Source organism: Grus americana, chromosome 2 (genome assembly GCF_028858705.1).
Source record: "Grus americana isolate bGruAme1 chromosome 2, bGruAme1.mat, whole genome shotgun sequence".
NCBI lineage: Eukaryota > Metazoa > Chordata > Aves > Gruiformes > Gruidae > Grus > Grus americana.
This window is the reverse complement of record NC_072853.1, coordinates 24348403-24365692: the sequence shown is the minus strand read 5'-3', so window position 1 is coordinate 24365692 and position 17290 is coordinate 24348403. Positions and strand designations below refer to the sequence as shown.

At 37.4% G+C, this 17290-nt stretch overlaps 1 protein-coding gene across 7 annotated transcripts in view; it reads left to right on the top strand.

The window, feature by feature from the left end:
- The window catches only part of VPS13B (vacuolar protein sorting 13 homolog B), a 485973-nt gene that overhangs the window by 29786 nt on the left and 438897 nt on the right, over positions 1-17290 (top strand). The window lies entirely within an intron of this gene.

Below are 17290 nucleotides of genomic sequence, written 5' to 3'. Positions count from 1 at the left end.
TACTAGTCTGTCCTTTTTGGCACTATTCAGTAGTCAATATTGGAGCAAGTAATTATTGAAGAAGCTTCCTACCATCCTAGATGAACAGGATTTTAAGACAGAGGAGCTTTTTGATAATTTAATCTGATTTTCTTATATGAAAGTGTCTATAAATTGAACTAGTTTTCCCTGATCTTTAGGGTTACAATTAATCAGGTTTCTTCCTTGGGCTAACATATGGCAAGCAAAAAATTAGTTTGATGCCTGAAAATTTTTCTTGGATAGACTTCTGAAGGATTTTTTAGCCCTAGGAAATTGAATACCTCTGGTCTTGATACTGCACACTTGAAAGTACAAGAGAAAACTTCAACTTTGGTGATTTAATGATTCTTCCTGATGTATATACCGCCACAGGGCTGGTGCTCTCCCAGATATGTGCTCTGGGCTAATGACACTTGCAGCAGGGGAATAACGTGAGACCCTTGGGTAGAAGGCAGAAACAGAGTACTTTCTACCTTTTCCCTCCTGACATTAGGAAGAGGAGGATTTCAAGTTCAGATCTTGTTACAGAGGTTGGGACACTGTCATTTGACAGTTTTAATGGTAGGAAATACAGGAAAGGGCTCAACTGGACTAGTGGTCTGTGGCTGGTGTATACTTTCGTTATGAGGTATTTGGCAAAATGAGCTGTGTCATCTTTTGGTTGCATGAATATGGGTGGATGGATGGACTTAAGCATAATGGTGTGTATCAAGCCAAGTGGAACATTTGCATAGGAGCAATGATGATGAGGATAAAGGGGGTGGGGACCAGAACAGAAGTGAGGAGTATGTTGGTGCTTCTTGAGTTCTCTGGGATGTGATGCGCACCATGTATTTCTGCATACTTGTTTCCTCAGTGCTATGTGGAACATGCCCAACTCTTAGACTGGATAAGCAGTCTTGTCACGTGTGGTGGGGTTGTTTTTAGTTTTGTTTGTTTAATTCAACTGAAAAGCCCTGCTACTTTTCAGCTCTTGCTCTTCCATTCCTGCAACCTTTTGTCCTTCATGCTGCTGATAACAGCAGTCGTCAAAAATTCCTTTTGTAGGTCGTCAGTTTCTGGTGCTTTTGAAGACTCTCGAAATTGAGGTTAGAGTTGGTTAAAATATTTTTGTGAGCATTTAATCTTGTTCGGAAAACTTACAACATAGATGTCTTTTCAATAGGAGAAATGTTCCCGTCGTCTTTGGTCATTTGCTCTTTGGGATAGAACCCAAAGCTACTGCGAGGGGTTACTCTGTTTTGTTGCTTTCTGCAGCTGTGGATCAGAATTGATAAGGAAAGAGTAAGAAAGTGCAGTACCCCGGAACTTGGTAATTCCCAGCCTTTTTCATGTGTGATTTTTCAGCAGCCTTGAAGTGCTTTCCTGCTTTTAAGAATTTATAAATAATCAAAGTGGTCACTGTCCATAAACATTTTGATGCAACCTCTTGAAAATCAGTGCTGTGCACCTTATTTAAATATGCCAATGAGAGGTAACAAATATGATTTCAACAGTGATTTGTATTAATCAAAGCTCTCTGAAAGTGAAAAGCTAGTGTCTCAATATGTTGACTTATCTTTAGTGCCTAATTACAATGCCAAACTTTTATTCTAGAACAAATCCCAGTTGACCCTATCATGTAGAAACAAGAGAAATGTGTTTAGAGTCTTCTGCTTCTCACATCATGCCTTTGAGGTTTTGTTATGTTTGGAGTTTAAGTCCTCAGTCTGATATCAGAAAAATGCAATATTCCAAGAATACATGTAAGTATTTTTGTTCTGATTGACCTAAAACAATGCAGTGGTGAAGATGGTTTGCATTTTAGAAGAAAAATCTAAGCCTCTGCTTGGTTTTCTAAACCAAGTACATTCTTATGTAATAAATAAATGTGGCTTTCATTGTATATTTCTAGCACTGTTGTTTTATAGACTAAAATGTCTGTAATATTTCCCTGGCTGATCAGGTTTTTAAAATGTATAGATATTTCACATTGAAGTGTAAATCTGAGTGTAGGGGGGGAAACAAACCAGGCAAAGATTTTTAATTTACAGGGGTAGTTATGAATAGTTATGGATGTTTATTACAAACGTAGTAGACAAAAAATAGACTCCATGATCTACAACATATACCACATGCAAAATTTTTGATTAAATACAAAATATAACATTGTGAATACCATAGATGAATATCGTTTACTTGATACTTCTCACAGGAAACACGTTCATGCTCCGTTTTGCCAAGCCAAGTATAGGAACACAGATTACTTGTGGAAAATGTTGTGGTGTATTCAGGCCATCTGCATTTTTTCTCTTAAATTTATTTTGAGACTGTATCTAGGGGAAAACCTGTGTAATATGAGTTTTGTTCATGCAGATATGTATTGGACCCTTTTGTTTGTGGAGGTGGTTGTAAAATAATGTCTTAATAGATGATGTTAGATATCTGACACTTTAAGCAAAAGTGTATAAATATATAGTATATGTATCCATATGCCAACTTATATGTAAATACATATCAATTTAAATATAAGTATATTCAGATATACTGTGTGTACATTCATCTGTTTTTATATACTAAACTGATGAGCACTGCCAAAATACCTTCATGAAGTAATCTTTCTTGGGAAGTAAAGACTGTAATATAGTACACTTGCACGTAGGAGCAGAGGGTATGTGATGGGCAAGTGTGCACATAATGTGATTATAATGCAGGCATAAAAGAAGAGCAGAGGTGGAAGCATGCTTGGTTTTTGAGATCTTGTGTAACATATTCATGTTTACTTGGAAATGACTTTTTAGTAAGCTACATCTGTATATCTAGAAGTATTCATAACTTAAATTTGTAGATAAGTTTGACACTTGTGATGTAAAAATTGATAAGGAGTTTAGATGACAGCATTGCGACTAGTGCTCTTTTGTCATCTTTGAAAATCATAAAAATATATATACAACTGATAACTTTCCAGTGTTCTGTATCATGATTTGGCATGAAATTTTGGCTTCATAATATGGGCGCTCTTTGTTCTTAATCTGCTATTGCTACTTTAGTTTTTAACGAGCTACTAAAAGTCACAGGTTACCTATCTCCAGTATCTCATCTGTTGTTTTTTTAACCATTGCGTTGAAAACGCAACTCTTTAATTGTATTTTAAATTAACTTTTGTATTGCTTTTTCTATTTAAAGTATGTTTGCTCATCCTAATGCTTGTAAAGTATGGAATAGTTTAAAAAAAAGAAAAAGAAAAGACTGCGTGTGGATAGAAAAAGACTGTTCATCATTTGGCACAAACACTTACCTACATGTAAGTGTGCCTGTGTGCTCCCACAGAGGAAACAGGATTAGGATGAAGTTCTAACTGCCAGATCGTGTTTCTAAAAACATATAGAAAATCACAATGTAGGAAACACAGTTCAGTATATTTAAAATGATGGCTATTTGTATATCATTGTGTGGCTATGTTAAGAGACTCACATCAGTATGATGCACTGCCATAATCATGTCCTGTGGTAACTTTCTTGATACGTAGCGTATTGTCCCTCGTGTGACAGCTTAGAAACTGATTTTGAGGCTCACATAGACATAAAAGGACTATTTGAGCACTATACACTTCAGTATTCATTCAGTATGAAGTGGAGGTGTGTGGTTGTTTGCATCATGGCTTCTTGACCAGGAAATTTGGAAATAATGATGTGCCAGCCCACTAGCTATATGAAACTTAGATGCATTTTTTTCTTATCAAGTATAAAACAAATACTTAGTCTGTTTGTGCAGTGAATCACAAACTTGTGTTTCTCCCCCAACAGTAAATCTTGAGAAAGAGCAGCTCTTAGAATCAGTTAACTATGCTTATTCAAGACTTCAGAAAAAAAAACATTGCTCAAACTGACAGGTTTTAGAGCTTTATATTTCCAGAGCAGTTTAATAATACATATGTATCAATACTTTATGTTGAACAAACATAGTTTTAAAAATTTTGTTTATTTATTTTAATGGTATATAGGAGTCATTCAAAAGTGACAGTTGCAGTGTCCAACTTTGTAGGCACAAGCACAATATAGCTCAACCTAGTCTGTGAGATGTAGGGTAAATATTTGGTCCACAGGCTTTTTAAGGGGGAAGGAGGGGAAAGACAGTAGTGAGGACACCTGTCTGGAAAGAATAGGTGTGCTGTGGATGGACTATGGTCTGTGCCACAGGAGGGTGCTAAAGCATGAACCTGAAATGGTGATTGCCATGGGTGGACAATCCTGGATTGTCTTGGTCCTTAAGTTATTGGTATTACTTAAAGTTCAGATCAAGACTTTTTTTGTAAAATGAAAGATTTGCCTTCTGAATAATGGAATTATCTGTTGTAACTGGTCTTCAGGACTGCAGATAAAAAGCATTAGTCAGGGAAAACTCTCTTTTCATTTGGTATGAATGCAGTTGCACTTAAATGAATTTATAGTATTGTGAGTAGTATGCTTTAAGTTAGCTTTTGAAGAAGCTAACACTATCCACCATCCCAACAGATATATACCATATAAAATGATAAATGTTAGAGAAACCTGAATGACTTGATGACTTAATGGTGTGTTACCTGTGATTACTCATGTCAAACTTTAAATTTATAAACCAGATTTCTTAATATAAATAAATAGATAAAAACCTGATGAATTATAGATTTAAGAGAATATTTTTGTGAGTTTAGATTTAAATATATTCCTTGACCTATGTTATTCAGTAGTTTTGTTACAGATGATGTTCCATGTTTTAATCTGAAACAAGATACATTATTTTCTTCTTCCACACTAAATCCTCCCTGAGCTTTCCTGCTTGGCATTATATGAGATTAGAGGGTGTTCCCAGGCTTTTAACTTTCCCACATACATATTTTTTTTTTCCTCCAAGTTCTTTTGAATCTTATTTCTCCAGCCTGTTGTCCAATTTTTAATCTCTTTCTTTAGCATGTGGCTGGAGCGCACAGTTGAGCTCCAAACAGTAATGGTCCTGTCCCTGTCCCCCCCAGCTCCTTTCAGGATATTGATATGTTTTGTTCCCTGGGGTACTCAACTTCATTTCTTGCTGACACTCACTTTCCTCTCTCATTTTAAACCTGTACTCATTCTTTCATTGCAAATTAGACCAGGGATAAAAGAAACATTATTTTCCATTCAAAATGATTGGCACAGATTTGGGAGAAGGGCTTTTTCTCTTATTTTTATATTTTAAAAAAAAAATCCCTTCTGCTTAGCTTGTACCAAGGAAAGTGTATTCAGTTGAAGAATTTTGAATGTAGGGAAGGAAGTGGCATGCACATGGCGTTTGCTAGAAAGAATAATAAATGTTGGATCCTGATAAAAAGTCCCTGTTGCCTGAGAGGAGGCATGTGTGATTTTAAACTAACCAATGTGATAAAAATTTACATGTTATATTATAATTACAGAGGTCTTTTGTAAAACTTTGCAACAGTTATAATGTAGTGTTGACAGCTGCATTTCTCTTAATATATAGCATTCTGGTGGATTTGTGTGAGAGATCGCTGACTATTTTAGAAGATAAATTATTGTTTATTTAGGTTTAAGGTAACGTTTCAAAAGCTTTCTTATTTAAAAAGCAGTGCATTATAAATAGCAATACATTCCTTGAAATGGTGTACACATCACAGACTGACAATTGCAAAAGAAATGACTGATTATAAGTAAAAACTTCTTAATGTACGTGTTCCGAATAAGTTACACCTATATGTACTTTTTTACATTGATTAACCAGGAAGTTTTTGCAGCCATTCAGGCAGCTTTGTAGTTTAGTCCATTAGTTTTGTTAACTAATGTTATTTAGTTAAGATGTAATTGATAAAATACATTTGGTGAAAATCTGTTCTTCCCCATAGTGGTATCTGAAGTTAACTTAGAAAGAATAAAAATTAAATACAAAAAGTGAGTTGTTACAAATATGGCAGGGCTCTTGATGACTAATTGAAAGTTTAAATACAAGCATTTTGACAAAATTATTGTCTTGTTTTTATGGAAGTTTTGCTTGAGACAACTAAATAGCTGGAGATAACTGGAACCTTCTACTAACTTGGCTTCTGTGTTTAGAATTTGATCAGCTGAGAAGTTAAAAATTATCTAAATTAGGACAAATAATATTTCAGCTAGGCATACGAAAGTCTCTAAAATTTAACATACAGTTATACTCACCCAATAGATTTTAATTTGTTAAAGCTATTTGAATATCATTCATACATAGCATTAATAAGACAATAACATAGTATTACATGTATGTGCATAGAATGCAGAAAAAGTATACTGCGTGAGAATAACTATTGGAAATAAGTTAGGAAATGAAATTTTGTCTTAACATAGCACTAAAAAGCCATTAGTATTATTTTTGTGAAGATTGTGCGTAGTTCTTAAAAAGGGGAAGTATTTTTTTCTAGTGTCATGTCAATGTTCTGATCTCGTGTTGTAGATTGTATTGTATTCTGGGATCTTACTTTTTCTTTAATGAAATTCCCCATGCTTTTCAATTTGCAAAAGGCAGTGAAAACTGTAGAGAGTTTCAGTATTGCTGTGTCCATGGCTGAGAAATCTCATTCCTACTTGAACCTCCCTGCACTGGCAAAAAAATCCTGAAAAGTACCATTCCCAGCTGGGGGAGAATTCCCCTGGTGTGTGTTCTGTGGAGAATGGCCACAAGCTCAAATTTGGCTTGGACTAATCTCAAACAGTAACTGAGGAAGAAAGGACTGCTAAGCTGAAATCTATGAACCCCAACACGTTTCAGTTGTGTTGGGTTTTAAGTTTGGTATCTTAAGGAAACTAGGTGTGTGTGATTTTTGTCTGTCATTCAGTCTTCTCTTCCTTTTCTTTTGCACTGCTCCATTAAATTTTGAACGTATTGACTAGTTTCAAGCAATTTTGATGTAGAATTAGTCATTTTTAAGGATAATAACCTATAAATATGTGAAAATCATTGGCACTGGGGAGACCCTAATGGGTATACTCTTCCTTTTGCCATTGGCATGTATAATCCACTGCCATTTCATTACCTCCTTTTGTCTCTCTTTACCCCCAGCAGTTGCCAAAAGCCAAACGCTGCCCAAATGATGCTCAGCAATGAAAATGACTCTTGGGATAGCAAGTTCTCCAGGAAAAGCTTTGTGCCTCAGGCCTTCCTCTGTCATGTGTCGGAGGTTTGTCCTGAGGTTAGAAATTTGAGAGCTGGGGATTACTCAACTTGCTAGGGCCCTGCTGTAGGTATGCTGCTCAATAGTGTGTGGGATTAGGAGAAAACTTGGTCTGGACAGTATTATACCTTCCTCTGAAGGAAGTGGGTAGCAAGGTTATGTTGTAATAAAAATTATTACTACATCCTTGGCAGGTGCTTGGTGGAGGGAATTCTTGCACATGGGGTCTGGCTTTCTAATAAACTGCCATAGGAAATGTGTTAGGGGAAAGTGTACTCCTTAAAGAAAGTGTGACATGGAGCTGGAACTACAGCCCACTAGGACAGTGGGGGAAACAAGCACCCTTAATACTCTGCCACCACAAAGCAAAGTGATGTCTTGGTGAAGAGTCTGGGGCCACTTGAAATAGGGTTGGAGACTAGTGCTAGCTCTCTAGCAGGTGGAACAGATTACAATAGGAAGAGTGACCTGGATGGGCCAAGTTTTTGCTAATGGTTCACAGATGTTGTTTAATGAATCAGTGATGTGGTCAAGCGATGTTCACAGTGGTGTTTTGATCTTCCTGCTGTGTTCAGAACAACATAATAAATGCTAGAGAAGAAGTGCTCAACTATTCTTAATTAATATTTAAGGGGACCTGTAACAAGGATGAGCACCAGTCTTTGGTACAGTGTCTTCCAAAATAGCGCCCAAAAAAATGTGAACTGGCTTAAATACTATGACTCTACGCAGAAGAAAGGCAGAGGTGTAAGAAAAAAGTTTGTTGTGGTGCTGACCAGTTCACTGGCTGGACCTGTCTTTGGATGAGGTGGTCCTGTAACAGCCCCGATTTGTGCGTTAGGCTGGATGATAGCACAACAGGCAAACTGTCCTGGAGTTTCCAGCTATGGAAAAAACTGTTTCCATGTGAAAAATATATGCTGTTTTATTAAAACTTAATTTTCAGGAGAAAGGTTTTTTTAAAATAGGTATTAATTCTTTTAACACTCTTTAATTTTATTAGATCTGATTGTTTCCAAATGCAGGTTGGAAAAGAGAATACAAATGTTGTAGGTCACTTCTTGTCTCTTGTCTTCTCACATTTGCAATGTGTTCTCCTGTTTCCTGTCACTCTTTCCTCCCAGTCCTTCAGAATAAACTGTTTCAGCCACTCTTCCTTCTTCTTTCCAGGCACAGAAAATATGTGGGGCAGAAGGACCCTTTTTAGCCACCTCCATCCTTTATGAAGGATGCCCCACATTGTCAGTTTTGGTGAGGGAGCTCACCTAGCACTAGTCTTTCTGCTACATCTCTCCTCCTGACTCCTTTCCTTTCAGACCACCCTGGTGTGAGAATTACTGAGTTAGAGTTCTGTGCACTGTGAATTTTGTGGAACAAACATTTAGGAATTGCCTTTTTTCGTCCGTTCCATCTTTCCTTCTGTAGTAATACGAAATCTTGAGTATAGCTACCAGTTGCTGCTGTAATATTTCTTACTGTTTGTTGTTTTCTTCTCTGTAGCTTTGTGAGCTCTAGTCATGGATCAGGACTCCACTGTGCTAGGCATTAAACAAACACAGAATAATGTTACAGAATTAAGATGCCCCCACCCATATGCCCCAAAACCAAAGTACTGGGCAAACTTCCTGTAATGTGAGGAACAGTGAAATCTTTAAAAAGCTGGGAGAAATTGCAGAAAAGCCATTTCGAGATGTTTATATCTATTAAAAAGCTCTTACATCATGGTAGGTGGCCTCATAATTTTTAAAAAAAATACAATAAATGTATCAAACTTTACTAGATGATCTGTTAACAGTTTATATTATAACTTTATTTCCAAAACAGAAAAAAGATACTTGTACAACTCGCTTCCCTCAAAAAGGCCTGCAGACTAATTTTGTTTGTCACTGTCTTGGGTGTTGAGAAATTGGGGTGTATTTCTGAGGAGCACTTAGTGAGAATAGCCTGTTTTATTTATCTTTGTCTCTGTGGCCTCATCACCATAGGCTTTCAGACTCTGACAGTTCCCTTTCTTGTAAACAAAGGGAAGTTCCTCTCAAATACCTCGGATAATCAGCTAATCAAAACAGTAGCAACATCACAGGGAGATGTTACTGCCCAGAAATCAGTAGGCTTACAGCACACATTCTGCAGTGTCAGAGCAACAGACTTCCTACGAGCTTCTTGGCTTTCAGCTGAGGCTGCTGTGGCAGTGTCTTAGCCTGTCCACAGCTTTCACCTGGATTTTTAACTTGTACCTCTCTTTCAGAGCACGTTGTGCTATGCTAATAGCAAACATGGCTTATGGTGAGTGACTGAAAGATGGATGTCTCTGATCTAGTACAGGTCTTTTAGTGTGCCTTGCTGGTCACTGTTTCTACTTGTTTCTCTGAATCTAACATCAGCTGAAATCAGATGCAACGAGGCAAATGCAGGCTAACGCCTTATTAAATTATTTCTTGATTGCTTCAATGTTATTCTTAACAAGGTTACCCTTGTTTATTTCCCCCACGCATTGAGGTGCTTTGCCACTGCACCTCTGCCCCAAATTCCTTGGTATTTCTCCTTCAAAGTCTGGTACATACTTTAAAAAGTTGATTTTTGACATGTTTCTACATGAAATGGTACTGCGAAAAAAAATTAAGTAGAAAAATAAAGACCTTGCATCATGTTCTCATCTGCCTTGGAGAAAGACAGAGCTTAATCTCTGAGTACTCACTCTGAGTTATGTGATTTGCCAGGTTGAAAGTATTTAAAATTGAGTTTTGTAACAGTGAAGGAAGATGGACTGTCTTGAATAGACTTTTGAAAGTACCACAAGTGTGGATGTATAAGCTATATATAATTTCCATACATAATACAGAACTTCTTAATTATTCTACAAATAGTAACCCAGTCTGATTTAGCTAAATCTTCAGTATTTTATACTGTAATTTTTTAAATGTATATAATTTTAAAGTTAATGTCCATTAGACTATTAACTCTCACCTTCCAAAAGATTTACAGATGTCATGTTAAATTCATTGATTTTTCTCAGTTTCAGCGCTGTTATGCTTCTAGTTTGCTGTTTGTTAGAAAAATAATTAATTTTTTGTTTTTGTATTTCAGTTGTTAACTTTTAGTAAAATATTCTTTGCAGAATAATTGTGCAATGAAATCATTGAGCCTGTATTAAAGTTGATGACTTGTTTGTAAGTAATGCTTGACTGGTGCTAGCCAGCAGAAGTGTTATTGCAAGGTTAGAAGTGCAGTATAAATGAATTTGTCTATTTGTGTATGTATACGATGCATACTGACAATTACATAGCAGTGGAACATAATCAGATATCTTTTTGAAAGCAAGATCTTGATAGTGTTTACCATTTTAATGAAACTTGTAGTGTATTTTTAAGATGATATTATTAAAAATAACTTGCATTACTTTTTGTTTTATTTTTTGCATGGAGAGGAAACATAGAGCAATTTGGGATGATCTCTGGAGATGATCTACTCCAGCCTCATGCCCAAAGCAAGTCCAGTTAGAGCAGCTTGCTCCAGGGCTGGGCCAGCCAAGTGCTGAATAGCTCCAAGGAGTGAGACTCAACCATCTCGCTGGGCAGCCTGTTCCAATACTTGATCACCCACCTAGTGAAAAAGCTTTCCCATTGTCCTGTTTGGAATTGCCTGTGTTTCAGATTTGTCAGAGGTGTACTGTGGGAGTATGAGTGGCAACGGACAGAGAGTCTGGCTCCATCTTCTCTGTACCCTCCCAGTAGGTAGCTGTAGACAGCAGTAGGATCTCCCTTCTTCAGGCTGAACCACCCCAGTTGTCTTAATCTCCCCTGAGGGAGAGCTTATGTGTTCCAGCCCCCTAATCATCATGGTGGTCCTTCACTGGACTTGATTCTGGTACGTCCATGTGTGTCTTGTACTGGAGAGCCCTAGACTGGGTGCAGTAGTTCACACAAAGTCTCACAAGGGCCAAAGAGAGGGGAAGAATCGTGCCCCTGGCTTCACCCTTCCTAATACAGCCCAGCACCCAGTTGGCCGCCTTTGCTGACTCACTCTTGTGGTTTAACCCCAGCCAGTAACTAAGCACCATGCAACTGCTCTCTTCCCTCTCAGTGGGATGGGATGGAGAATGGAAAAAAAAAACCCCAAACAAACCAAAACAAACCTCATGAGTTGAGATAAAGACAGTTTAATAGGATAACAAAGAAAGAGAATAATAATTACATATGTAAAACAAGTGGGGAAAAAACCCCCACCAAACCTGATGCCCAGTCTGTTTCCAAGCAGCCATCCCACTTCCCAGCTAGCTTCCCCAGTTATACACAGAGCATGATGTTATATGGCAGGGAATATCCCTTTGGCCAGTCCGGGTCAGCTGTCCTGGCTGTGCCCTCCTAGCTTCTTGAGCCTGGTAGGGCTGAGAAGCTGAGAAGTCCTTGACTTAGCATAGACACTACAACTACCTAGCAACAACTAAAAACATCAGTGTGTTATCAGAATTATTCTCATCCTAAATCCAAAACACAGCACTATACCAGCTACTAGAAAGAAAATTAACATGCAATATTATGTAGCAATTAACATTATACAATTTAAATCATTGACTATTGCTCAAAATCAAATCCCTTTGAGGTACACATTGGAGTGTCCCATCCTTCTGCATTACCCACCAAGTGCACCCAGGTCCTTGAGCAAAACCAATCCCACAGCTGGGTTTGGCTTTGCCTGAGGTAGGAGTAACCCAGACTGTCATCTTTATGTGCACTGTAAGAACTTTATCTGCTTCTACAATATGTGGAAGTTTTGATTGGGCAGGGCCAGCTTGATTAGTAGACCCCCCTAGTGTTAACTAGGAAGGTGGCCTTTGTTAAAGGCGTATACCAATGTTTGAGGGTCCTATCACCCACTATTCTCAGTGTAGTGTTTAACTGTCCATTATATTGTTTGATTTTCCCGGAGGCTGGTGCATGGTAGCAGATGTGATACGCCCACTCAATGCCATGCTCTTTGGCCCAGGTGTCTATGAGGTTGTTTAGGAAATGAGTCCTGTTGTCTGACTCAGTTCTTTCTTGGGTGCTGCGTTGCCACAAGACTTGCTTTTCAAGGCCCAGGATAGTGTTCTGGGTGGTGGCATGGAGCACAGGATATGTTTCCAGCCATCTGGTGGTTGCTTCCACCATTGTAAGCATATGGCGCTTGCTTTGGTGGGTTTGTGGGAGTGTGATGTAATCAATCTTCCTGCCCCCCCATATTTATATTTCAACCATTGTCCTCCATAGCAGAGAGGCTTTAACTGCTTGGCTTGCTTGACTGCAGCACATGTTTCATATTCATGGATAACCTGTGCAATAGCATCCATGGTTAAGTCCACCTCTCGATCACGAGCCCATCTATGTGTTGCATCCCTTCCTTGATGGCCTGAGGTATCACAGGCCTTCTGAGCTATAAATAATTCATCCTTAGGATGCTCGTCCAAACCAGGACACTGATGTTCAACTTGCTGTCTGCTGAGACCTTTGGATTCTTTTCTGCAAAGCTGCTTTTTAGCAGCTCGGTTACACAGAGTACTTCCAACCCAGGTGCAGGACTTCAAGTTTGCATCTGGACTTCACAGATTTCCTGACAGGCCATTTGTTCAGCCTCTCAAGGTCCCTGTCAATAGCAGCCTTGCCCACCAGTGCATCGGCTCCTCCACCTAGGTTGGTACCATACACAGCTTTGCTGAGGATGCACTCTATCCCATCTTCCAGGTCTTTGATAAGGATGTTAAACATCATGGGCTTGGTGCTGATCCCTGAAGGATGCCACAAGTAACCAGCCACCCGTTGGACTTTGTACCCCTGATCATAACCCTTTGAGCCCAGTGGTCCAGCCACTTTTTCAGCCAACTTATCTCCCACTATCCAGTTGGTATCTCACCAGTTTGGGAATAAGATCTGTGCAGGAGACTGTGTCAAAGGCATTGTTAGGATGAATGTATTCTAAATGTTACTTTCAGTCTTGTCACAGGCAACTAAATATTCAGCTGTATAAGCACAGTCCACTAGTGGGAAAGGAGTTATTCTCTTGCAGCTTTTGCATCTTACAACTTAAGATATGTTTTACAGAAATAGAAATATGTATTTCTTACTGACTTCTAAAGGATATTAAACTCACTGTTTTAGAAATGATAAAGGATAAGAAAAAGCAGAATTTTGTAAAGGAAGAGAGAAAATGACGATGGAGAACTCTCTGCAAGTTTGCGTAGTAGGGGCTTAGGATCGATTTGGGTTTTAAAATTTTAATTCATAATAGTCATTGTTTTTACACCATTTTCCTGTGTGATTTTTTTTTTTTAAAGAACTTTGCTTTCTCTATCTTTAACTTGATCTGATGAAAGCAAAGGGACAATATTTGCATCAATAGCTAAGTGATCCCCAAGAGAATACCTTATTTTTCCATAAATGTCTTATGAGACATTTTGGAGGTCTTGCACATTAAATAGGATTTATGTATTTTAAAATGAGAAAGTGTCTTTTTAAAGAGGAAAAAAAATCTATGTATTTTAAATTTGGAAAACAGAATAATGAACTAAGATGATAAGCTCCACTTATTAGGAAAGAGCATAGTAAACCTAATCTAGTATGTGTTCAGGTGTTGTCAATCGTAATTTGCTTTAAACCTTGCAGTAACTGTTTTATATTGCAGTAGAAAATTGACTGAGGAACTCCCATGTAAATTTACTAGCCTAGGTGTCTTTAGCATGTTACTTATGACTTGCATAGTTTTAGATGTAACCATAGTGCTCTATAAAAACATTTCAGCCGAGTACCTGGTCTGACACCTTTGCCAAAAGGGAAAAAGGAGCCTGGTTGTGCAAGCTTCTATTTGTCCTGATCCAAGGACTATTTGTATAACGACTCCCATAAGCAGGACCTCATGGTAAAGTTTTTCAAGTTTGCTAGGCTTTACTTATGATACAAGCTAGTGGAAAAGATATTTTTGTAAATGAGTGTTATTTTCTTTAAAAATCATCTCTAGATACATCATGAGGGTTTTTTTTGTATTTTGTTTTCTGCTGTTGTGACTATTGTTTGGAATCACTCTTGTTAATGCTAAAATGAACAGGCATTTAGCAAATCTCATATTATAACTGTAGTTATTAGTACTTTTAGAATGTGACTCCCTTCCCACCCCCAGTATAATTTTGACTTTAAAATGTTTGTCGTCTGGTGTGAGGTGGATTTATGGGAGTGCAGTAGTTTTAGTGCCTTTTGGCCGGGTGTTTCTGATGACATCACTATGATCTAGACACAGTGTGTGACTCTAGTTGGTTCCAGTGTTAAATAGTTTCATAATTATGCTGGTTTTGGCAGTTCACTTGGAACTTTTTCCCATTTCTTTAATGAACATGTTTTACTTCTGGGCTTATGAGACAGCCACATGTTTGAGAAATTAATAGTATGCTCTTAAAGTTAATGTTGAGCAGAAGCACGCAGATACAGAAAGCTTTTGGATATACGTCTACATCGGAATGTAGTTCCTATAAGGTCATGGCCACTGTTATCTTCTGATCATTAAAGAATACAGCATTTTCTTTATAAAGTATCTGTAGCTGTTGTGAAAAATGGTGTGTGTTTATGCTCAAAAAACCCCCACGTAGCTCTAAAACCTTTTTGGTAATTGTGTAATGTAAGGAAATGAATGGATGTTATCCCATAGTAGAAAAAACTTCTTTTCAAATATTTGGTCAGGTTGAATTCTTCTTAAATGTAGGTATACTCTATTACTTCATGTGGATTAAGTCACACAGGTGTATTTCTGAGATAAATTTTTGTGTGTTGCATTTTGGCACCATCTTGTAACGTGCATTTTTGCTTTGATTACTTTTTAGGTCTAATGCACTCTAAATGATTGCAACCGTTTTCCATCACAACGGACTTGTAGCTGGAAATATAAAAAGCTTGTTGTATTGAATTTATTTGTAGGCAAAGATTCGAGCCTTTCATTCAAAATTACCACAATCTAACAGTTCTTTGCCCCTTTCCTTTAAAACAAAGAAACTCTCTCAAAACCCAGTGTGTTAGTGTGTATTCCTAACTCTCTGAAGGTAGTAAAAGCTTAAACCACTCTTCTTTTGTATTTGTGTTAGCAATACTCTGTGATTAAAACATCACATAGACTTTGCATGAAGTTATGAGAAGATTCATCAAACGTGGTCATGTTAGTACGCAGATAAAAAAGTCAGACTTGAACGTAGTCAGGCTTGACACAGTTAACCCTTCAAAAATAGAATGCCTTCCCAGCCCCCTTTCTTTTTCTCATAGCCAACATACATATTAAAAGGCAAGCGTAATGTGATCCTATCAGATCAAATCATTAAATAGTTATACCACAGCATTCTGTAGAATCCGTAAGTGAGCTCAGGAAAGAAGGAAATGTGCTAATTGAGCTGTTCAGTCACTCTGACATCTCGGGGTTTTTTTGCAAGTTCAAAACATAAATAGTATGGTGACTCATCTGAAAAAATATTTTCATGCTACATATGAAATAGTTTCCAAGAAAAGAGGGTATGGTTAAAAGTTACTTCAAAAATTTTAGCTTAAAAGTCTATGATCTAATTTTTCTTGGTAAGCTGGAGATGTGAAGGAGAGGTAAGCTTTTCAGATTACAAAATATACATGCTAATGAAGAGAATCCTGTCACCCCAGATTTAAAGATAAAGCAAGAGCTTCAAGCTGTCATTATTGCTCAGGTATGCCGTGAAGAGAGTGGTGGCCTTCTAATGAAGTTGCACTGTAGATAGAAGTTCTGAATCAGTCTTCAGGAGACTCATATGCCTTGATGAAAAGCATCAGAAGGTTGTCAGAACTAAGAAAGCAAACAAATGCCCTCCAAACAGAGTTGATGCTAAATTCTCATTTCATTTTTTTTATGGACTGGAATGGGAAAGTCCCATATGACCAAAATCGCCAAATAACCATAAATTAAAAAACAGCAAACAACTTCTTTCAATTCCGTATTAATGACTGGAAAATCTCAAAGCCTTTATGGGAACTCATCCTTCTTTTAGAAGCTATCTTCTTCCCTTGTAATGTATGACTGGGTCTGTCTTCTGCAATTTCTCCAAATAAGTTCAGCCTTCTATTTTTCTTTTTTTTCCCCCTCCAGGCTAAGATTGTATTGCTCATCATCTTTTTTTCTTAGTGAAATGATGTTTCCACTTTATCAGAGAATTTCCCTATGTGTTCTGTTTTTTGTAAATACAGAGTGGAAGGAAAAAAATTGTCGCTTCAATTGTTTTTGAAGTTGTAGACTTCTATTTAAAATGTATCATTACATGTAACACAATTTTTTTATTTTTTCATGCAGAAAACATTAGGAAGCAGTAATGCGAAGATTCCATTTTGTAATTTTTCTGAAATTACTAAAAATGCCAGGCAGCATACAGGGAAACACATGATATATCCTGTGCAAAAACCCAGCAGAGTTTAAGCTCTTTGCTTTTTGGTGGTTAGAGGACTTAAGAATATTATAGCTTCATGCTGCAGCACTTGACATTTGTTCCCTGAACCCTTCTTTTTATGAATGTGTTGTGTGATCCTAGTAGTGCCATGACTCAGAGAGCATTTCGCTCTTTTTCTGCAAGAGACTACATCTATCAAAGAGATAATTTGGCTTGGGTCAAAAGTTGTAAGAATTTGTTTCCTCTCTAACCTACTCTTTTAATACACTTACAAGAATGCATTACTTTTCTTGGCTTTCTTGCACTTGAGTCTTGTAGTTAAACTGTCATTCTGGAATGTAATGGGTAGACTAGTGGGGTATTTAAAACCGTAAATTCAGCTAATTAAGATTTTCTTGTGTCTGTGAATTTCATCTTGTAAGGCTTATATCATATTCTCTAATTATGAGTCATGTTTCCTGCTTCTGAATTCTTTAAGGTGAATAAGCTTTATAGAAGCTCAAGATGAGCAGGTGCCCTCAGTTTATTTATCTTTTCTGAGGCCATGTTTTACTATTTTAGAGGTCTGCAAAAATATTTTGCTTTGTGAATCAGCTTCAATTAGCTGTATTAGGAAGGACGTGACTCTGACATATTGGAACCGTCTTGAGGTGGTTTCATGAGTAGGCATGTAAGCTCATAAAATTCATTAGTTTCTCATA